Source organism: Hevea brasiliensis, chromosome 4 (assembly GCF_030052815.1).
Source record: "Hevea brasiliensis isolate MT/VB/25A 57/8 chromosome 4, ASM3005281v1, whole genome shotgun sequence".
Taxonomy (NCBI): domain Eukaryota; kingdom Viridiplantae; phylum Streptophyta; class Magnoliopsida; order Malpighiales; family Euphorbiaceae; genus Hevea; species Hevea brasiliensis.
Genome location: NC_079496.1, coordinates 104332932 through 104357303, shown reverse-complemented (window position 1 = coordinate 104357303; position 24372 = coordinate 104332932).

Sequence of the window (24372 nt, the reverse complement as noted above, 5' to 3'; positions counted from 1 at the left end):
TGACTCCAGCTCATTTAACCTTTTATGTTCTGTTTTTCTTATTTATATTTTACCTTCTGGCAATCACTATTAGTTGTTGTTCAGGGCTTTTCTAGGTGACTCAAATATAATTGTAATCCTCTTAATTGTCCGGACCGACACCGATCACCAGAATAGTAAAATATACAGGACTATGCATGTAGGCGTATTACAGTATTAGCTTATGTATATATACGAGCCTACAGAGACATATCAGAGTTGTTACACAAGATCTGGATATGGTTACAACAAATCAGGAAAGGTATTTGAATTTGAAGAGAACCGATTTGGTATATCTACTTTTAAACTTAGACTACTATTATAGAATTGAAAACAGCAGTTGAAGCCTTGTACTTCAGCTGCTGAATTAAAAACCCTCTTTTTAAAAATTGGACAGTAAACAAAGCAGCAGCCGAATCTTTAGGTTTTGGCAACCGAACCTCCTAAATTTCAGTATTTTGAAATTTGGCAGAATCAAGAGCAGCAGTTAAAAACCTTAGTTCCAGCTGTCAAACATGGAGTTTTTAGAAACCCAAAATCCCTCTTTTCTTCTTTGGTAGCCATTTCGTCTTTCATTACGATGGAACAAAATGTTCATATTTTATTTACAGAAATGTATAGCGTACAGGATATAACGTGTCATAAACTTTTTGGACAACTTAGAAGTAACTTACAAATAGGAACAAAATACACCTTTTGCTGGAACCTCATTAAACTAAGATCAATTATGATGGAATAAAATGTATATATTTTATTCAGAGAAATGTACATATTTCATTTACAGTATAAAATGACAAGCCTATCTCAACATTCTTCCCAGCAGAACATCAAAACAAAAATAAAATGATAAAAAAATAACAGGGAACCCATTAGGACCATCAAAGTTTCAAACCCAAAATTCAATAAAATCCGTTAAGGCCATTCTTAACTTAGTTCGTTCATCTTAAAGTTGTTGTCAATATAAAACCCTTTGAAGGGTTTCTTGTTTTAAGGGAGAGGGTTTTGAGGGAGAGGGAGAGTGTATAGAGCACCAGCCTCTAAATCTATTGCCTCTTCATCTTCATCATGCCATTCTTTATAAATAGTTTTAAAAATAGAAATTACAGCCACAAAGAGAAAAATAGGGATGATGATGTAGAGAGGGTAATCTTAAAAAACAAAAAAAAAATTAAAGAAAAAGAAGAAGAAGAGAGTCTTACCATATCAAAGAGCAAAGCCAGTTGAGCGGAGGAAGGAAAAGTTGCAAACCTGCAAGTCTTAGAAAAAAGAAGAAGAAGAAGAAGAAGAAGAGATGGAGCAGAGCCAGTTAAGGGCGGAAGGACGAGTTATAAAACTGGTAGTCAGTCTTGGGAAAAGATATTAGATGTGGGAAGTTGGTAGATTAGATTGAAAAGAAAGTTATAATATTAAAATCTTTATATATTGTTGCAAGGGTTTTGCGGTCGCCAGACGATTCTCACCGAAGTGGAAAAAGTGAGAAGTCGCCACTTTAATTTTGAGAGAAAATAAAGAAAACCATTTGGAAAAATCAAAATCCACTTTGAAAACAGAGATTCTAGGTTCGAGATTCGTATACAGGTGGGAAAGGTGTTAGGCACCCCACCTCATCCTTCAATAAGGGTAAGCTGACTTAATGTTATGCTCTTTATAAATTGATAATTTAGGGGTTAGAATGATGATGTTAATCCTTTGTACGGATAAAAGGAATATTTGATATTTTACTATTTTGGGTTGCCCAAGAACACGAGTACATGAGATGACCCTTTAGTGAATGGGTGATGTGTAATGGATTTTTGTTGGGGGTTAATTTGAATACTGAAGTTGTGATATCCTCAGGGGGGGAATTTTTGTCCTATAAATATGAGTGCCTTGAGGAGAACTCTCCATCGGGCCTCAACCTAGTATTCTGGATACTTTGGGAAGACCTCTCCCACCGATCCTTTGGTGTATTAAGCACTTAATTTAAGAGCTTCGTGTAAGAAATCTCCCCCAACTTCTTAGTATATCTTAGTTTGAATTTAAGGTTAGAGAATTCGGATAAGAACTCTCTCCTGATCTCTTAATGTATTCTGTTAAAATTTTAGCGGATTTTGGGTAAGAACTCTCCCCCGATTTCCACATATTTTGTTAAGATTTTGGCCGATAATTCGGTTAAGAACTCTCCCCTGATCTCTATATACTTTATTAAGATTTTAGCTGAGAATTCGGGTAAGGACTCTCCCTCGATCTCTTACCATATTGCGTTATAAAAATTAGGCTGAGTTTGAGTAAGAACTCTCCCCCGATCTCTTAATATATTGAGTTAAAAAAAATTAGGCTGAGTTCGGCTAAGAACTCTCCCCCGATTTCTTAATATATTGGTTAAAAATTAGGCTGAGTTCGGGTAAGAACTCTCTGCCAATCTCTTAATATATTGCGTTAAAAACTAGGTTGAGTTCGGGTAAGAACTCTCTCCCGATCTCTTAATATATTGCATTAAAAAAAATTAGGCTGAGTTTAGGTAAGAACTCTCCCTCGATCTCTTAATATGTTACGTTGAAAAATTAGGCTGAGTTCGGATAAGAACTCTCTCCCGATCTCTTAATATATTGATAAGAACGGTGTTTTATAAGAACTTTGAACTAAGGATTCAGGTAAAGGGTCTTTCTTGGTCCATTTTATACGGGAATGAAGTACCGAAGACACAAGAAACCCCTATATAAAGCTTTTCATAGCCTACGGGACCTTATAACTAGATGGCGGACAATAGGCCAAACTCCTTGCCGATCATCCGCATGATCACTTTATCAGAACTCTTTGATTTGCGACATCCAATCTCTTTTTAATCGCTCACCTGGGATTCGAACTTGTCTTGATTCTCGATCTATTGTCTTATCGTCTGGGCTCGTTCCAAGGCCCGATCTCATAACTTATTTGTTTAACCTAATATTGTTTCCAACCTATTCGACCTTTGCTACACCTATCCTCCTTTATAATTTTTCATTTATTCAGACCAAAATCTCTTATGTTAAAGTACTCCTGCCTATATTCTTTAGAGTATTTACGAGTCACCGATGACTCGAACATCTACTCTAGAAAGGAATGAAAACTAGGTGACAATAAATGGAGTTTACGAATGAATAAAAAGAAGACATAGGAAATAACTACGGGCCTAAATAACCTATTCTGAGATTTAGTATGACTGAATATAAAAGAAGCTTTAAAAGAAAACTGGAGAAAACAAACCAAGGATATTCAACAAAATGACAGTTTAGACGCTTACCTGCGGAAAGTTGAGGAGACAGGCGAGCTGACTTCGGTATCCACAAATCTTGGAGAGGTGAAAGCTGACGGCCTGAGGACTTGGGCTTACCCGAGGTAATGGGAACAGATCGGAATGAAGTTGAGCTCAGAGGGTAATGCATAGATACTAGGGCAGTGGGAATGAGGCCAAGTGAAGATGGTTTCACAGAGTAGTGCACAGTTACTAAAAATGAAAATCTCAGGATTTAGAGCTCCTTTTGATGAAATACCTCAGAAAACTAGTTTCTAAAGTTTCTTAACACTTCCAAAGCTCCGAATGACAAGAGTAAGACTTAATGAAAGCCTAGAGTCTTTCCATGATAAACACCACCTTTCTCCTTTCTACAGTGTTGCATGCAGGTATTTATAGGGAATGGGTGTCCAAAATGAAGGGTTAGGATTTTATTAGGGGGAGATAGAAGGCTTAGATTCAAAAGGACATAATCTGATGTCTGAGAATTAAAGAGAATCAAAATGGAGGGTCGGGATTCCATTCAGAATATCTGTCCTATCTCCCCTTAATCCAATGGTCAAGGGTCTTGCTTTACGAAATGGATCCAAAGGCTAGGAATAAAAAGCGTCGAATCTGTCATTTGCTTTTGATCTGAGGGCTCCAGATCCATCCTTACAATTATAATCAATGGTGTAAATCGGGATGTACAGGGCTGATTTAACCGTTTTGGCATCTGGTGGCTAGGAGGGTGTCCTTGCGAATGAGATGTGTGGTGAGGATCTGATCATGCCTGCAATGCTTTAACTAACTCAGATCTAACGGTGGGGGAAGCTAATTAAAAGCCATGATCGGTAGTTATTCAACTCTCTGAGTTCTTCTATCTTATGGGTTGTTCCTTGCTTTTCCGATCTTCCCATTATGACCATCCTCTTTTAAGGTCATTATTCTGATCTTTATCTCTTGCATCGGGTTCTCTCTTATTTCCCGATCTCTCTCATTCCTGATCTTTCCTCTCTATCTAACTTGCATTGGTCAAAGCAATAAATTCTTCAGTTACAGATGCGTTCACTTCGGGTTCTATATGCAATAAATGCCGAGGCTCTATATATATGCCGAGGGATTTTCCTTTGCATATTCACAACCTTCTCTGGTGAACCTTCAATGTTTCATTCTTCAGTTCCTAGCTTTTCCGGCAAGAATACTTCCCATGACAACCACTTTAATCTTTTTCCGAATGCTTCTTTATTCATTTCCCAAAAATGAGCAACTCTGGTGATCAGAGGTTTATAAGGGTGTCATCCGATGATGGCAAGGGAACTGGACTAATTAACCGATCAAGGTCAAAACTAACTAACGCACCGATCTCGGATCAGCCCATTGGCATAGCTAGTAGACTGATCTCTGACAAGAGAACTGCTAATTTCAATCTTAATATCGATGACTGCCTCTTGAAGTTCACTTGGTTCCTTACCATCTCGAAGGTCTCGGTTACAGCTTGGTTCTGGTCGATGACATCAATAATAATGCCGCCCAATATCATGAGAGTCATAGTCACCCCTCCTGAGCTGTACATCTACCCAGTATTTATCGTTGGCTTTCTGATCAAACACAATCTTTTGATTTAGCCACAAGACTAGGCTTTGACATAGACTAGCATTCTAGGCTTCGGAGTAGTCTTAAGCTAGGTAGAATGTAGTGTTGATTTTGAGAGATCGCCCAAATGATATAATCAGATCTTTTGAGATTGCTCAGATGATGTAATCTGATCTTTTGAGATCGCCCAACTGATGTAATCAGATCTTTTGAGATCGCCCAAATGATGTAATCTGATCTTTTGAGATCACCCAAATGATGTAATTTGATCTTTTGAAAATGAAATGAAATTTTTACTTGAATGTTTTTGTTTTGTTATTGCATTGGTTATTTTTCCGATCTCCGATAAGTGTACTCAATCTGATCCCTAGACGAATCGCCATTCACCGATCTGTGGGTTTGGAAATTTGTTCAATTCGATGACCTTAGTTGACCAATCTCATTTATCCGATTTTTTTACTATGTTTCTAGAACTTTCTTGTGACATGTCAAAAAGACAGCCCGGTCCCACTAACCGATGCATCACTTGGGACTTCGTGAGCATTTAATGCTCAAACAGGTATAAATAGGGGAAAGGTGAGTCATTTGTTTCCTTATGTCATTTTCAGACCTTCCCCTAGCGATTTCAACACTTCCTCTCGCTTTCTAAAGTTTTCAGGCACCGATTCACACTCCGGTAAGGGTTTTGATCTTTTCTCGGTTAATTTTCCTTTTTATTTTGTGAAAATGAGTGGTACCAAGGATCAGAGAGCTACAAGCCCGCCTTCCGTCCATATTTCGTGGACCTCGGAAGAAGGCGACGCGATTAGACTAGGCAGACGATCCAGCACATCCATCATTCTGGTTACTGGTCCAGCTACCAGATTGAAGTGAGGAATGTCTTCAGGAAAAAAGAACCTGCCAGTTGATGAACTACCGTCAGTCCTTAGAGAAACTGATCTCCAATCCATAAGTCAAGAATACAATCTACGAATTGACTCTTTTGAACTGATCAGATGCCATGGCGATATTCGGGCCTATCACTTCTTTGAAAAAGGAGATCTTATCATAGTGTATGAGGAGCAGCTGAAGTCCAGGCTCCGTTTTTCCTTGGATGGATTTTACAAGGCCGTCCTAAAATTCCTGTAATATCTTCACTTTAGCTAGTCCATACTGTCTACTATTCCGGTGACCAATGTCGGTCTGGGCAGCTAGAATGTTTGAAATTATAATTAGACTAGAGTAGGGAGTTATAAAGAAACCAAATAATGCTCATAAAAATCAAGAAAAACTTTTAGGAATGAAATACACTAAGGTTAAAAGAGCCGAAACCCCAGTGATGAGTAACTCGAAGGGGAAGTGACGGTGAAGGCCGTTAACAACCCTAAACCCAGGAGAAAATTTATAAAATAATTTTTGGGACTCAAGAGAAGAGTCATTGAGGATTCTATAGCATTAGAATGCCAAGAAAAGGCTTAGACAAATTTTTCTATCGGTACACATAATTTTAGCTCGTTAAGCCAAACGGAGGGCATTTTGGTCATTTCGTCTCCAGAGATGATTTTTGACCAACTTGTTCATTTATGTAAGTGAATTATATGACATAAAATATGAATAAATATTGATGAAAAATTATTTAAAAATGAATAGCAAGAGAGAGGAAAGAAAATGGAAATAAATGGGATTTATTACCTAATGCTTATGTAAGCATGAGGTAATTAAAGTTTATGGCCAATCAAAATAAAGAAGCATAATTAAAATACATTAAAAATAGAGAAAAGGGGGCAGAATTCTAGAAAAAATCAGTAGCCATTCTCTTCTTCTTCAAAACGTCCCACACCTTCTCCCTCACTCCTCCATTAACAAACTTTCTAAACCTTCATTTCCCCAGTTTTCTTTCAACACAAACCCTAAGTGTCAACACAAAACCTTGATATTTCATCTTGGTGAAGCTCTTGGGAGCAAAAGGAAGTGTAAAAGAAGAGTTCTTATAAGTTTGAGATTAGCTCCATTAAAGGTTAGTGACCAAACTTGTTTTATCTCTTTCAATTCATGTTGAAGAAGTGGTATTTAATGCAAATTAGCAAGAAAATTGAGTAAATATCATGTGTATGTCTTAAAATTCCAGCAGCCTTGAATTTAGTAGGGTTTTGAAGATTTCTTAGAATTAAAATGGTATTGTGGCTGCCCTTAACATTAATCTATTATTTAGGATAGTGAAAGGTAAGTGAATGCAAGTTTTGAGATGGTTGAGCTAGGGTTTGGGTATGAAATTAAGACTTTAATCATGCAATGGTGAAAGTAAGTTTTAATGGTCAATTAGTGACCATTTGGTTATGTGTGAATGAGAATTGAAGTGGTTTGTTTAGTGGGAATTGAAGTTAGTATTGCTGCCCTTGGTGACCTGCAGGACTGGGCATGAGTCCAGCAGGTTTGAGCAGTAATAACTGGAGTTATAGAGGTTCTATTTGTGCAAGGCCAATTGGAAATGAAACTAGAAACATAATGGCACAACTTTGGTGAAGAAACCATGCCCAGAAAACCAAACCAAGTTGACCTAAAGATTGCCCTAATCCGGGTGACTTGCATTCTGCCTGGGCAAAATGACCAAATGAATAGTGTTTATTCATTTGGTCATAAATTAGTGTAGAAAGGTCCAATTGACCTAAAACTTTACCAGAAAATAGCTGAGACATAGAGCTACAAATTTCATGCAGAAACCTAACTCAAATTTTGACCATAACATGTTCAAAAGGTGACCTATAATCACTGCACAAAACACTATAGATTTGGTCAGTCCAGAAAATCTGGAAAGTTGGCAATCCGGCCAATCATGGTATTTAGGCCATAACTTGAGTTACAAAACTCCAAATAGAGTGATTCAAAAAAAGAAATGCAACTAGACACAATAAGGAACAACTTTCATGTTGACAACTTTGCCAAATTCCCACTGCAAAAATGATTAATGGAATAGTAAATACAAAGCTTGAAATTTGAAAATTTTGAACAATTAACATTAAGCTTAGAAATGGTATTAGCAACCAATACCAACAAGTTTAGAATGCAAAATGTGGTATGTTGGGAGTATTAAAATCAATGTACCTATTGTCTATGCAAAAGTCAACATTTTTGTTAACTAATGGAATGAATAGCAATACCTAAACTTAAATTTCAAGAATTGTACAATTTAAGAGTGTAACATGCCCTAGTACACCTAAAAAGATTGGTTTGGATAGGTTGGCATGCCAATAGGGTTCTGTTAGCAGTACTGCATATGGCTTCATGTCATTTTGTGTTTTATGGCCTCACGTGCCATTCTGTGATAAAATAGCCTTTGGCTATGTTAATTGAGTTATTATACTTAAATTTTATCCCTGATGATTATTACAGCTTATTAGCTGTTCTGTTGCACACCGGGAGACACAATGTGACCAATGGCATGATGGTCCGAGGTACTTAGTACCCAGTGCCAGTTTACCCATTTATCCAGTCCAATAGACTAGTATGGGTTACTCGGGCAATGATAATAAATCTTACCAAATTTTAATCGAATAATACTGCAATAAATGCCCGAAATTAAGTCTACCAAAGATGTAAACATACATTCTGCATATTTACTTTATTTTAGTTATTTTATTTTATATTGTCACCACTAAGCAGAATTGCTTATCGCGTCTCTTTTGCCACGCGCAGGTACTAGAGACATAGCTGGGGAGTCTAGCAGACCTCATACCGGGTGAACTTTTAGATCTACACACAGAGTCCAGAGTCACCTCACATTTCCAGTGCATTGGTAGGACATTAGGCTACTTTTGATCTTTTGTATTTTGTAAACTTTTGTAATGTATATTATAAACTCATGTAATTATTTTTTTAATGTAATTATTTGTGAACCATGTTCAGTAATAAATTTGAGTATTTCTTATGATATGAAATGAATTGAAATTTGAGATAATGAAGTCATTTGAGAAATTGTTGAAAATATGTTGGTGGTTGATTGAGATTGATATTATGATTATATTGGAAGTGTTTTTAACAGATTCAGAAGAACTGTTTTTCCAATTTACAGCCGGCACTCTACCGAATTTTCTATAAAATTTGTGAAAAATTCAAATTAATCAAAATTATAAATAAATGAATTAAAAAGGGTAAATTGTAATGGAAATATGATTTGGTGCTCCGGCACACTGTGTTGCATATCTTGCTCGGCTACACTGTAGACGGGTGAGGAGTGTCACAATTCTAGCATGTCTCGGTAGCTCAAGTGCATCCGAACTCCTAGCGGACTTTAGTAACCTTCAGAGGCCTCTTTCGAGCCAAGAGGCTGGAGCCCATGGTTAAGGTCTTTGCCGAGCTGCATAGGCTTGCCCGAAGAAAGGATGACAAATTCTGGTTCTTTCAAGCAAAGCTGAACTACAAGCTTTTCACCGATCTCCCTTCTTCGCTGAAGAACTGGAAGGATCGGTTTTTCATCCTTAGGAGCAAGGATCGAAACGGCTTTGAGGGGATCCCACATAATTGGAATTATTTGGTCCCCTCAGTCCCTAAGAGGCTTACTTCAAATAAAGACGAAAACACCATGGTAAAGGAATTAAAAACTCAAGCGGCCACCCATAAATATTCATGCTTAGATGCGGTCATGGCTGAACAGAAATTGTGGATGATGCAGCTGATCTCCCATAAAGATTACGAGCTTCAACTTTCTGACCTCAGTCCTGCTACTGGCACAATCTAGATCTCTAGTCTCTCAATCTTAGTGAACTCACTGACTTCTTCTCTGTGCAGGTATGGCGGGTGGTGACGCTTCCAAAGAGAGCCGCAAGCGAAAGAGGGACGTTTCTCAAAAGGTACGAGCAATGAAAGAGGCTACTACCACCGCTGCTCAAACACCTTGATGAGACTTGGTAGAAATACCGAGCTCCCCTCTTCGACCTCAGGAACAGCTGGTCTCGAAAATAGAGGTCATCGTCTCTCCACCTCAGCAGATTGAATGTCCGCCTCTACCGATCTCTTCCAATGTAGAAGGGGAGTCTTTTGTCCCTACTATTAGAACGCTCTCCCGAGGAGCTCAACTCTTTATCCAATCGCCGGAAAGAAATCGTTCCACCCGAGGGAATCCTGGTTTAGCTAAGGTCATGAGTGCTTCCATCTGCTTCTAAGAAGATTAGAACCGGTTGGCTGAGGAGAGTATTGACGATATTCTAACTCAAACAATGAGTTTGGGCTTGGAGGCTATTGCAAACCAACACGTGATCAGAAAAAAAGCCTATGCCTTAAGGAAGGACATTATTAAGGCAGTCCAAGATGCATCAGCTGCAAAGGCTCAGCTCTCCACTGCCAATTATTACATCGTCAAACTGGAAGATCAGGTGAAGTATTACGAAGAGAGGATAGCTAAAGTGGAGTGGGAACTTAAAGTCTCCTTGGCTGGTCGATCTGCCAATCTCGCTCGTTTTTCTGAGGAACTTCGGGTGAAGGAGGAGGAGCTCCAAGCAAAAGAGAAGGAGAGCACTACAAAAGAGGCTGGGGCATATGTGAATGCCCATAATGACCTCCTGTCTGAACTAAAGAAGCGTTATCCTGAGGAGGACTTCTCCTGGATGGATAAGCTCATCTTAGAGGCCGAAGAGTATAGCAATGAGGAGCACGAGGGTGAGGAGGGAGAGAGGAATGTAACAGGGGCACAGGGCGGAGAAGATCCCCTTGCTAATTGACTTGTATATATTTTATTTTTGAAATGAATTGAAGTCTTTTATATTCAATTTCTTGATGAGATTGGAAAGCATCCAAACCAAATGGTCTGAGTACTTAATTGATTGAATGCAGTTGAACATTAAACCTGAGAGCGACTATTAATCAAAAGACATCAAATTACCCCAAGAGATCGAAAAAATGTTACACACAAACATGAGACCAAAAGGAGCCATGACCAAATATCGAATGGAACTTTAGAATATTAGAATTGCAAAGATTTGATATTGACTTGAACTTTTAAGGTCGGAACCATTATTAGACCGGATAAAAACCTTAACTTCATTTTGAGGAATATCTGGGCAATTCGAGCGATAAGCCTGGTCACAACATTAGTCAAATGAAATTCTATGATATTTGTACATACAGAGATCAGAGAACAACAGCAGGTAGGATTGGATGGTCCGAAGACCCAATATTGACTCGAACTCATCTGATTAAGACCATGAGATTGGAAAGCAATCTAACTTGAGTGTGAGATCAATTTGTTCCAGGGACGAGCGATCAGTAAGTTTGGAAAAGCTAACTGTGATTGGGACATCAATCGAGAACGGATAATAAAGTTTTAATTTTAAAAGATCCTTGCCTTTGAAGGTCGGCCAAAATATGGTGTCTACAGCTGCCTCTCTTTACATAATTTCTATTAAAGAGAATGAAATTCTCTTGTATAGAAATCATGTAAAGATTCGAAACCATATTTTTAGCGGCTGGGATATTAGAACCAAAGATCAACAAGAAATTAAATGCTGAAAATTAAAATCAACTTGGAGCTTGAATCCAGAGGTTGATAACAGAAAATTAAATGCTTAAAAATTAAAATCAACTTGGATCTTGAACCCAGAGGTTGATGGTAAGAAATTAAAATGCTGAAAATTAGAAATCAACTTGGATCTTGAATCCAGATGTTGATGACAGAAAATTAAAATGCTGAAAATTAAAATCAACTTGGATCTTGAACCCAGAGGTTGATGACAGGAAATTAAAAGGCTGAAAATTAAAATCAACTTGGATCTTGAACCCAGAGGTTAATAACAGGAAATTAAATGCTGAAAATTAAAATCAACTTGGATCTTGAACCCAGAGGTTGATAATGGGAAATTAAATGCTGAAAGTTAAAATCAACTTGGATCTTGAATCCAAAGGTTGATGACAGGAAAATGAATGCTGAAAATTAAATTCAACTTGGATCTTGAATCCAGAGATTGATGGCAGGAAAATAAATACTGAAAATTAAAATCAACTTGGATCTTGAATCCAGAGGTTGATAACGGGAAATTAAATGCTAAAAATTAAAATCAACTTGGATCTTGAACCCAGAGGTTGATAAAGGGAAATTAAATGCTGAAAATTAAAATCAACTTGGATCTTGAATCTAGAGGTTGATGGTAGGAAAATAAATCCTGAAAGTTAAAATCAACTTGAATCTTGAATTCAGAGGTTGATGACAAAAAATTAAAATGCTGAAAATTAAAATTAACTTGGATCTTAAACCTAGAGGTTGATAACAGGAAATTAAATGCTAAAAATTAAAATCAACTTGGATCTTGAACCCAGAGATTGATAACGGGAAATTAAATGCCGAAAGTTAAAATCAACTTGGATCTTGAATCCAGAGGTTGATGGCAGGAAAATAAATGTTGAAAATTAAAATCAACTTGGATATTGAATCCAGAGGTTGATGGCAGGAAAATAAATGCTGAAAATTAAAATTAACTTAGATCTTGAATCCAGAGGTTAATACTAGGAAATTAAATGCTGAAAATTAAAATCAATTTGGATCTTGAACGCAGAGGTTGATAACAGGAAATTAAATGCTAAAAATTAAAATCAACTTGGATCTTGAACCCAGAGGTTGATAATGGGAAATTAAATACTGAAAGTTAAAATTAACTTAGATCTTGAATCCAGAGGTTGATGGCAGGAAAATAAAAGCTAAAAGTTAAAATCAACTTAGATCTTGAATCCAGAGGTTGATGGCAGGAAAATAAATGCTGAAAATTAAAATCAACTTAGATCTAGAATCTAGAGGTTGATAACAGGAAAATAAATCAACTAAGAGGTTGAGGGTATGAAATGTTGTGTTTGTACCTTTAATGATCATAAAGCAAACTTGACACAAGATGTTCCTCTGATCAAAGTGTACTTAACAAGGTCCCAAAGATAAATGATTAATGGAGAGGGTCAGAACTAGTCCTAAGGCTTAGCCTACAATTTCCTCCTTTTACTCGTTTTTTTTCCAGGATGCCCTTTCTGGTTTTTGCTCCTTACTCATTTTGCAGAAAGCACCCTTGTGAGTTTTCGCCCTCTTTCACACATTTTGCTAAGAGCGCCTCTTCGGGTTTTCACCATCTTTCATACATTTTGCTAGGAGCACCCTTTTGGGTTTTCACTCTTACATTTTTTTTTTTTTACACCAATCGCCCCGCCATCGTTTATCCCCTGCAAATCTCATAGCAAAGTATATGAGGTTACCAATATTCGAATCGTAATCTTATAATAAAGTTTTAACGAATTAATAGTGCATAAATCAATGTATATAAGAAAAATAAATTAGAGGGAAGGAATAATTTTATTATGGCTTAAAAACAAAGGTACAATTTCAAAGGAAAAGGGTACAAGAATAGATCTCACAAATTCCTGGTAGCTAACTTTGAACTCCCTTAACTACCACTATTTCAAGTAATCTTCCAGCGAACGTTCGTGCCGTGGTGAGTTATTGCCTCTTCTGGTCTTGGGCCCCCTTCCTTATTTCTCCATTTTCTAGTCTTAGAAGCGCCCTTTCTGGTTTTCACCCTTTTTTTCTTTGCTCACCTTTTTTAGGATGCCCTTTCAGGTTTTCACCCCTTACTCATTTTGCAGAAAGCGCCCTTGTGGGTTTTCGCCCTTTTTCATACATTTTGCTAGAAGTGCCCTTTCGGGTTTTCACTCCTACATTTTTTTTTTTTTTTGCTCAGGCATAATATCTTTTTACAGCATCTGCATTCACGAGTTTTGGAAATTCTTTGCCGTCCATATGAGTTAAGATCAGTGCACCGTCAGAAAAAATGTCTTTTTAACCACATAGGGTCCCTCGTAAGTTGGTGACCATTTGCCCCGAGGATCATTTTGATTTGGGAGGATCTTTTTAAAAACCAGATCTTCCAATTGGAATTCGCACGGGCGAACGTCTTTATTAAATGCTTTAGCCATTCTCCTTTGGTATAATTGACCATGACACACTGCTGCTAGTCTTTTCTCATCTATTAGATTCAGCTGATCTAACCTTGATTGAATCCATTCCGACTCGTCGATTCCTGACTCTTTTAGAATTCTTAGGGAGGGAATTTCCACCTCTATAGGTAAAACAGCTTCCATTCCGTTGACCAATGAATATGGAGTTGCCCCAGTTAATGTCTTTATGGAGGTTCGATAAGCATGAAAGGCAAAGGGAAGCATGTCATGCCAATCTTTATAAGTGACGGCCATTTTCCTGATTATTCTCTTAAGATTTTTGTTAGCGGCTTCCACCGCTCCGTTCATTTGGGGATGGTATGGTGATGAATTGAGATGCCAGATTTTGTACTGGTTACATAAATTTCGGATCTTTGGGCCATTCAAATTCTTAGCATTGTCTGTGACAATTTTGTTAGGAAGGCCATATCGACAGATAACATTATTCTTGAAAATTTTGAGGAATGTATTTTGCGTGATATGAGTGTATGACGTTGCCTCAACCCATTTGGAAAAGTAATCAATAGCCACCAAGATGAACCTGTGCCCATTGGATGCTTTGGGATTAATAGGACCGATTACATCGATGCCCCACATTACAAAAGGCCAAGGTGAGAAAAGATTAAAAAGCTGATGAGGCAAGACATTTATCAGATCAGCATAAATTTGACATTTATGACCCTTCCAAAAGTACTCAATGCAGTCTTTTTTTAAAGTAGTCCAGAAGTATCCCCGTCTCATGATTTGCTTGGCCATCATATGCCCATTGGCGTGAGTAGCTCAATTCTCCTCATGAGTTTTAAAAAGGATCCTCCTTGCTTCTTTTGCATCCACGCACCTCAACAATTTGCCATTGGAGCTCCTTTTGTACAAAATTTCACCACTGGGAAAGTATCCAAGTGCTAATCTTCTAATCATTCTTCTTTCATTTCTGCTTGCCCTGGGAGGGTATTCCCTAGTTTTTGATATAGACCTGGATGTCATGATACCAGGTTTACCATCTGTTTCTTCTTTGATCATGAAGCAGTATGCCGGCTCACTCCTTACTTTGATTTGTAACACCTGTGTTGTCTGTCCCTCTTCCATCTGAGTCATGATAGCTAGAGTGGCTAAAGCATTGGCGAATTGGTTCTTGTCACGGTTAAGGTGAGTGAAGTAAATCTCTTCAAATTTCTTGATCAATTCTAGGAGATACTTTTGATACGGGATCAATTTCGGGTCTTTAGTTTGCCATTCCCCTTTGACTTGGTAAATGATCAAGGCTGAATCTCCGTACACCTCTAATTTCTTGATCTTCATTTTGATGGCAGCCTGTAAACCCATCACACAGGCTTCATACTCTGCAACGTTGTTGGTGCAATCAAACCTTAGCTTGATAGCTATTGGGAAGTGTTTTCCATCTGGGGATATCAAAACTATTCCAATCCCATTACCGGACAAATTGAACGCTCCGTCGAAATATATTTCCCATACGTCATTCGATTCTTTATCATCGCTGCTGACTTCATTAACATACTCATCGTGGAATTCGAAATCCAGGGCTTCATAATCCTGGATCGGGTTTTTTGCTAGGAGATCAGCAATCACACTTCCTTTCACTGCCTTTCTGGTCATGTAGACAATGTCATATTGAGAAAGTATGACCTGTCATTTTGCTATCCTCCCTGGCACGAACGGGCTTTCAAATACATACTTGATTGGGTCCATTCTGGAGATGAGCCATGTTTTATGATTCAACATATCGTGCTTGAGTCGATTTGCCATCCATGCCAATGCGCAACAAGTTTTCTCTAGGAATGAGTATCTTGACTCGCATTCATTGAATTTTTTGCTTAAATAGTAAATGGCTCTTTACTTTCTCCCCTTGTCATCATGCTGTCCGAGCACACATCCCATCGAACTTTGTTAAACTGCTATATATAAAATCAACGGCCTTCCCGTCACTGGAGGAACCAATATTGACGGATTTGACAGGTACTGTTTAATCTTTTTAAAAGCCTCTTGATAAACTTGAACCCATTGGACGGTGTTATTCTTCTTGAGTAGTTTAAAAATGGGCTTAGATTTAGCAGTGAGATTGGAGATGAATCTCGAAATGTAGTTCATTTTCAGACATTCCCCTAGCGATTTCAACACTTCCTCTCGCTTTCTAAAGTTTTCAGGCACCGATTCACACTCCGATAAGAGTTTTGATCTTTTCTCGGTTAATTTTCCTTTTTATTTTGTGAAAATGAGTGGTACCAAGGGTCAAAGAGCTGCGAGCCGGCCTTTTGTCCATATTTCATGGACCTTGGAAGAAGGCAACGTGATTAGGCCAGGTAGACGATCCAGCACAGCCATCATTTCGGTTACTGGTCCGGCTACCAGACTGAAGCGAGGAATGTCTTCGAGAAAGGAGAACCTGCCAGTTGATGAACTATCGTCAGTCCTTAGAGAAATTGATCTCTAATCCATAAGTCAAGAACACAATCTGTGGATCAACTCTTTTGAACTGATCAGATGCCATAGCGATCTTCAGGCCGATCACTTTTTTGAAGAAGGCGATCTTATCATAGTGTATGAGGAGCAGCTGAAGTCCGGTCTCTGTTTTCCCTTGGATGGATTTTACAAGGCCGTCCTAAAATTCCACCACGTCTCGGTAGCTCAAGTGCATCCGAACTCCTGGCAGACTTTAGTAGCCTTCAGAGGCCTCTACCGAGCTAAGAGGCTAGAGCCCATGGTTAAGGTCTTTGTCAAGCTGCATAGGCTTACCCGAAGAAAGGATGACTAATTCTAGTTCTTTCAAGCAAAGTCGAACTGCGTGCTTTTCACCAATCTCCCTTCTTCGCTAAAGAATTGGAAGGATCAGTTTTTCATTCTTAGGAGCAAGGATCGAAACGGCTTTGAGGCCATTCCACGTAATTAGAATTATTTAGTCCCCCAAGTCCTTAAGAGGCTTACTTTAAATAAAGACGAAGACACCATGGTGAAGGAATTAAAAACTCAGGCGATCACCCATAAATATTCATGCTTAGATGCGGTCATGGCCAAATTGCAATAGTAGATGATGCGGCTGATCTCCCACGAAGATTACGAGCTTTAGCTTTCTGACATCGGTCCTGCTACCGGTACAATCTAGATCTCTAGTTTCTCAATCTTAGCAAACTCACTACCTTTTTCTATGTGCAGGTATGGCGGGTGGTGACGCTTCCAAAGAGAGCTGCAAGAGAAAGAGGGAGGTTTCCTAAAAGGTACGAGCAATGAAAGAGGCTACTGCCACCGCTGCTCAGACACCTCGACGAGACTTGGTAGAAGTACCGAGCTCCCCTCCTCGACCTTAGGAGCAGCCGGTCTCAGAAGTAGAGGTCATCGTCTCTCCACCTCAGCAGATTGAATGTCCGCCTCCACCGATCTCTTCCACTGTAGAAGGGGAGTCTTCTGGCCCTACTGTTAGAACGCTCTCCCGAGGAGCTCAACTCATTATCCAATCGCTGGAAAGAAATTGTTCTACCCGAGGGAATCCTGGTCTAGCTAAGGTCATGGGCGCTTCCATCTGCTTCCAAGAAGATAGGAATCAGTTGGCTGGGGAGAGTATTAACGATATTCTAACTCAAACAATGAGTTTGGGCTTGGAGGCTATTGTAAACCAACACGTGATCAGAGAAAAAGCCCATGCCTTAAGGAAGGAGATTCTTAAGGCGGTCCAGGATGCATTAGCTACAAAGGCTCAGCTCTTCACTGCCAATGATTACATCGTCAAACTAGAAGATCGGGTGAAGTATTGTGAAAAGAGGATAGTTGAAGTGGAGCGGGAACTTAAAGTCTCCCAGGCTGGTCGATCTATCGATCTCGCTCGTTTTTTTGAGGAACTTCGAGCGAAGGAGGAGGAGCTCCAACCAAAGGAGGAGGAGAGCACTACAAAAGAGGCTAGGGCATATGTGAACGCCCATAACGACCTCCTGTCCAAACTAAAGAAGTGTTATCTTGAGGAGGACTTCTCCGGGATGGATAAGCTCATCCTAGAGGCCGAAGAGGATAGCGATGAGGAGTACGAGGGTGAGTAGGGATAGAGGAATGTAACAGGGGCATAGGGCAGAGAAGACCCCCCTTGCTAATTGACTTGTATATATTTTATTTTTGAAATAAATTGAAGTCTTTTATATTCAATTTCTTGATGAGATCGAAAAGCATCAAAACCAAACTGTCTGAGTACTTAATTGATGGAATGCAGTTGAACATTAAACCTGAGAGCGACTATTAATCAAAAGACATCAAATTACCCTGAGAGATCGAAAAAACGTTACACGCAAACATGAGACCGAAAGGAGCCATGACCAAATATTGAATAAGACTTTAGAATATTAGAATTACAAAGATTTGACACTGACTTGAACTTTTAAGGTCAGAACCATTATTAGACCGGATAAAAACCTTGACTTCATTTTGAGGAATATCTAGGCAATTCGAGCGAGAAGCCCGATCACAACATTAGTCAAATGAAATTCTGCGATATTTGTACATAGAGAGATCGGAGAACAACAGCATGCAGGATTGGATGGTCCGGAGACCCAATATTGACTCGAACTCATCTGATAAATACCAAGAGATCGGAAAGCAATCTAACTTGAGTGTGAGATCAATTTGTTCCAGGGACGAGCGATTAGTATGTTCGGAAAAGCTAACTGTGATTGGGACATCGGTCGAAAACGGATAATAAAGTTTCAATTTTAAAAGATCCTTGCCTTCGAAGGTCGGCCAAAATATGATATCTACATATATAAATTATAATATTAATATATATAATAGTTTAAAAGTTAATTAATCTAAATTAAATAATATAGATATTTTATAAAAATTTACTTAGATGTATACATGGAAAATTGATCAAATTTAAATAAGAAAAATATTTTTTAAAAAATTTACTCAAGTGTGTATACATAAATTTAATAAAAAATTATTACATCATTTAAAATTATACGATTCTATTAAAAAATATGATAGGACCTACTTATAAATATAAATTTTTAATTTCTTATTAATTAAATGTATTATATCTAAAAAAACTATAGATTAAGTTGTACCAAGTTTAAATTATAATTTTAATTATATATAAATTTTAATTTCAATTTTATTAGATATATTAAATGGTTTTAATAATTAAACATATAAAATTAATATTTATTAATAAAAAATAAAGAAAACATTATTTTAATTTTCTGTCAAAAATTGCGTATTTTTGAACTTAAGTAAAAAAAATTTTGATTTTATTGGATAAAAAAAATAATTTTTTTTTAAGCATCTCAAAAATTTAGAGCAAATTTGAACTTTATTCTATTAATATAGATAATGCGATATCAAGCTCTAATAAAAGCCATCCAATATTTAAAGCCCTTGATTAGCCCGTGAGTAAAACAATAAGCAACTATGCATCCAATTCCCCCAAAAATAACGGCATAACAAATAATAGCATAGCATTAGGCATCCAAACTCTAAACCAAACAACAACAACGCTTCCAAAATAACACCCTTCAAATTCCCTCTCTTTACCCTCTATTTCCCTCAAACTTAAGAGGGAGTTAACTCATGATTTTAAGTGAATTCAATATAATAACCCCAATGTTAATAACTCAATGTTGTGGGTAAAGCCTATTTATTATCTCATTTGTATTTTTAAAGTTGATTATGCTTAATCACTTGAAGTTATTTTTTAAGCATATGCTTGGTTACATTTTTGAAATATATTAAATATTAATTATAATAATACATTATTATTATTATTTTAATAGGACACATATAATTATTATTTTTTCGAATTATTTATTTATTTTTCAAAAGGGGATTTAATATTTAGGCCGGAAATAATAACAATATTTTAGGCGGGAAATAATAACAATATTTTGCGGTCATGTCAAAGTTTTACAATATTTAAAAACTATAGTTTAACCTTTAAGTGATATGTTATGAAAATCACACCCACACAAAATAAAAAATACAAAATTTAACATAATTCGGCATAAGCCTACTCTACCAAATAAATCCACTATCAAGAAAAAAAATTACAACTACTAATTATTTTTCTCAGCCTCAGAATCACTCAAACAAAACTCAATGAATTCAATACACATCTCCACTTCATGAGCTCTCTACAACACATCCCATATAATGGCCAACCAACTACACATATATATAGGCCACTAAAACTTAGTCCTTTTAGGACTCTAATTATCAAACTTCATAATTTAAGTTCTATTAATTCAAATTGGACTTGGACTCTAACAATCTTCACCTTCATGTTAAATGGAATTAGCCTTCATAATTTTTACAAAAATTAATTTTCTCTTGAGTACTTTCTTGCACTCTTGATTGTTGATGTTGCCTCTTACTTTTACTTGCATTCTTCCAATCAATATGCTTCCTTTCAATTTATAGAGATTCTTTATACCTATCTTCTCATCCTTTATGATCACAAGAGCACATCGGCTAATTCTCATGACTCTACCATGAATCAAACACCCATAACCTAAAGAATTTGACTTACCTATGAAAATTAAGTTCTTTTCAAATTTAGGAACGTATCTCACTTCATCGAACACTTTTACACAATCATCATGCAGTTTGATCTTCACTCTTCTAACACCTTTAACTTTCATCTTGTTCCTATTGGCTAGCTTCACTTTTTCTCCTTTCTTTTCTTCAATCACATCAAATCACTCATTCTTTGAGTAAATATGGAATGGCAAGTAGAATCTATTAATCACTCCTCTTGTAATAGATCATTTGTGTAACATCCTCACTTTAGCTAGTCCGTACAGTCTACTGTTCTGATGACCAATGTCGGTCCGGACAGCTAGAACGCCCGACAAAATATTTAAACTAAAGTAAAGAACCAAAATTAACTCAAATATTAATAAGAAAAATTTAGGAAAAATTTGAGAAATAAAATACAACCAAGTTAAATGAGTCAGTGCCCTAGCAATGGGTAACCTAGTGAGAAGTTACGGTTCTCGTAACTAGGAGCTCTAGACCCGGGGGAAAAATTATAAAATAATTTCTGGGATACCAAATAAGGGTTATTGAGGTTCTTATGGCATTAGAATGCCAAGAAAATACTTAGAAATTTTTTTTTCAATCGGTACAGATAATTTTGGCCCGTTAAGCCAAACAGAGGGTATTTTGATCATTTCGTCTTCAGAGATGATTTTTGGCCAATTTGTCCAGTTAAATAAATAATTTATATAATATAAAATATAAATAAATGTTGTTAAAAATTTAATTGCAATTAAATAGACAAGAAATGAAAAGTAAATGAAGGAAAATGGACTTGTGACATCATAATGATGTCATTAAAAATCTTCCAACCAATCTTGTCTTGACACATGGCATAACTTTATATAAAAGAGACTAAATGAGCTGAAAATGAAAAAAAAAAAAATCAGAACCTCTTCCTTCTTCTTCTCCTTGACGTCAACCATTCCTCCATGGCCACCATGAACAAGCTTTTTCAAGCTTGATTTTCCCTAGATTTCTTCCACCAAAAACCCTAATTGTCAACACAAAAACTTGCTCTTTCATCTTGGTGAAGCTTTTGAGAGCAAAAAGAATTAAAAAGAAAGAGTTCTTACAAGCTTTGGATTAGCTCCCTAAAAGGTTAGTGACTTAAACTTAAATTTCACTTTAAATTCATATTTAATACTTATGAATGAGTGCAAATGATAAGGAAATTGATGGAGTACCATTTGTATGTAAACCCTAAATTTTTGGCAGCCATGATTAGGGTTTGTTTGTGATGAGTTTAATGAAGTTAAAAGGTTATTATGGCTGCCCTTAATGTGCATCTTGTAAGTGGATTGAAGAAATGCAATGAAAATGCATGAATGGTAATGTGTGAGTTAGGGTTTGGGGTGGAGAAATGGGACTTTGACTATGTGATGATGAAAATAGGTATTAATGGTCAATTAGTAACCATTTAATTCTGTTTAAACCAAAAATGAAGTGTGTTGAGTGATGGGATTTGGGTTTGGTGTGGCTGCCCTAGGTGACCTACAGAATTGGACATGAGTCCAGCAGGTTTGGGCAGCCATAACTTGAATTGTAGAGGTTCAATTGGTGCAAGGCCAATTGGACATGAAACTAGACACATAATGGCATAACTTTGGTGAAGAAATCATGCCCATAAAACCAAACCAAGTGGACCAAAAGCTTGCCCTAATCCGGGTGACCTGCAGTTTGCCTGGGCAAAATGACCAAATGAATAGTATTTGGTCATTTGGTCATAAATCAGCGTAGAAAGGTCCAATTGACCTGAAATTTTACCAAAAATAATCTGAGATATAGACCAACAACTTTCATGAAGAAACCTAACCCAAATTATGACTAGAACATATTCAAAAGGTGAGTTGCAATCACTGTTCATTGCACTATAGATATGATCAGTCCAGAAATTCTGGACAAAATTTCAATCCAGCCAGTTATGGCTTTTGGACCATAGCTTGAGTTACAAAACTCCAAATGGAGTGATTCAAAAAAGGAAATGCAACTAGACAAAATAAGGAACAACTTTCATGTTGATCAGTTTACCAAATTCCCACTACAAATTGACCACTGCAAAATTGACCAATGGAACAGTAAAGACAAAGCATAAAAACTAAAAATTCTGCCCAACTAACATTAAGCTTAGAAATGGTATTGGCAACCAATACCAACAAATTTTGAATGCAAAATGTGGTATGTTGATGATATTAGAACCAATGTACCTATTGCCTATGCAAAAGTCAACATTTTTGTTGACCAATGAATAGAATAGTAACACTAAAACTTAAATTTTAAAAATTGTGAAACTTAAAAGTGTAAAATGCCCTAGTATACCTAATAAGATAGGTTTGGATAGCTTGGCATGCCAATAGGATTCTGTTAGCAGTACTGCATATGGCCTCATACCATTCTGTATTTCATGGCTTCCTATGCTATTCTGTGATATAATAGCCTTTGGCTATGTTATTTGAGTTGATATACTTGTGTTTTAACCCTGACAATTATTACAGCTTATTAGCTATTCTGTTGCACACCGGGAGACACAATGTGACCGATGGTGTGATGGTCCGAGGTACTTAGTACCCAGTGCTAGTTTACCCGTTTATCCAGTCCAGTCGACTAGTATGGGTTACTCGGGCAATGATAATAAATCTTACTAAATTTTAATTGAATAATACTACAAATAATATCAGATGTTAAGTCTACCAAAAATGTAAACACACATTCTATATATTCGTTTTATTTTATTTTATTTTATTTTATTTATTTTATATTGTCACCACTAAGCAGAATTGCTTAGCGTGTTGCTTTTGCCACGCGCTGGCACTGGAGACCTAGCTAGTGGGCCTAGCAGATATCAAACTGGGTGAGCCTTCAGATTTGCATCCGGAGTCCCGAGTCACCTCACACCTGCAATGCATATGGTAGGACATAGGATTTTGAGAGCATTTTGTATTTTGGCATTTTGTATTAGTTTGGATTGTAACTATAAACTCTTGTAATTATGTATTAATGTAAATATATGAAATTTCATATTATTAAAATTTTCTGCATAATGTATGTTGATAAATGAAATATTGAGAAATATTTATGAATATGCTTCAAGTGATGAAGTGAACAGAAAAGTTTTAATAATAGTATTGTGATTTGAGATTGAGATTTTGAGATTGACTTGAAATGTGTATAATGGAGTTTGGATTTGGAAATTATATTGGAAGTGTTTTTAAACAGGTTCAGAAGAACTGTTTTTCCAATTTATAGCCGGCACTCTGCCGGATTTCCTATAAAATTTGCGGAAAAATTCAGATTTATCAAAATTATAAATAAATGAATTAAAAAGGGATAAATTGTAAATAAAAACATAAATTGGTGCTTCGGCACACTGAGTGGCATAACTTACTCGGTTACACTGTAGACGGGTAAGGGGTGTCACATGTAGTGGTATCAGAGCATCAATTTAGGCATTTCTAGGCCTAGATAGAGTGCATACCATTGCATTGCATTTGTAAATGTTGAGGTGACACTGATGCAGATCTGTTTGTTTTCTTATTTTGAATAGGATATGGATCCTGCTTCACAAAGAGCAGTTGAGGAAGAGGTGGAGAGTCGTGCTCCACCCAGGGCTGAATCTGGGGGTAGGGGAGAATCTACTCCACCAATAGCTGAGGCACCTGCCAAACCTCAGTTTGCTCTATTTCAACAAATGACTGAATTCTATCGGTAAATGATGGGGGCAATTCCACCACTCCAACGACAGCCACAACCTCCACCAGTACCACAGAAGTCCCATCTGGAGAAATTGAGAAAGCATGGGGCTGTAGACTTCTTTAGGAAGAGGGAGGATGATCCCATGACCACAGAAAACTGGTTGGATCGAACCATCAGAGTGTTGAAACAGCTAAACTGTACCCCCGAGCAGAACCTAGTGGGTGCTATGTTCCTACTTCAGGATGATGCAAATCAGTGGTGGGACACAGTAACCAGTGAGCTGCAACCTGAATAGATCACCTGGGAATTCTTCCTCACACAGTTTAGGAAGAAATATGTTAGCAAAGTATATTTGGAAGAGCGAAGAA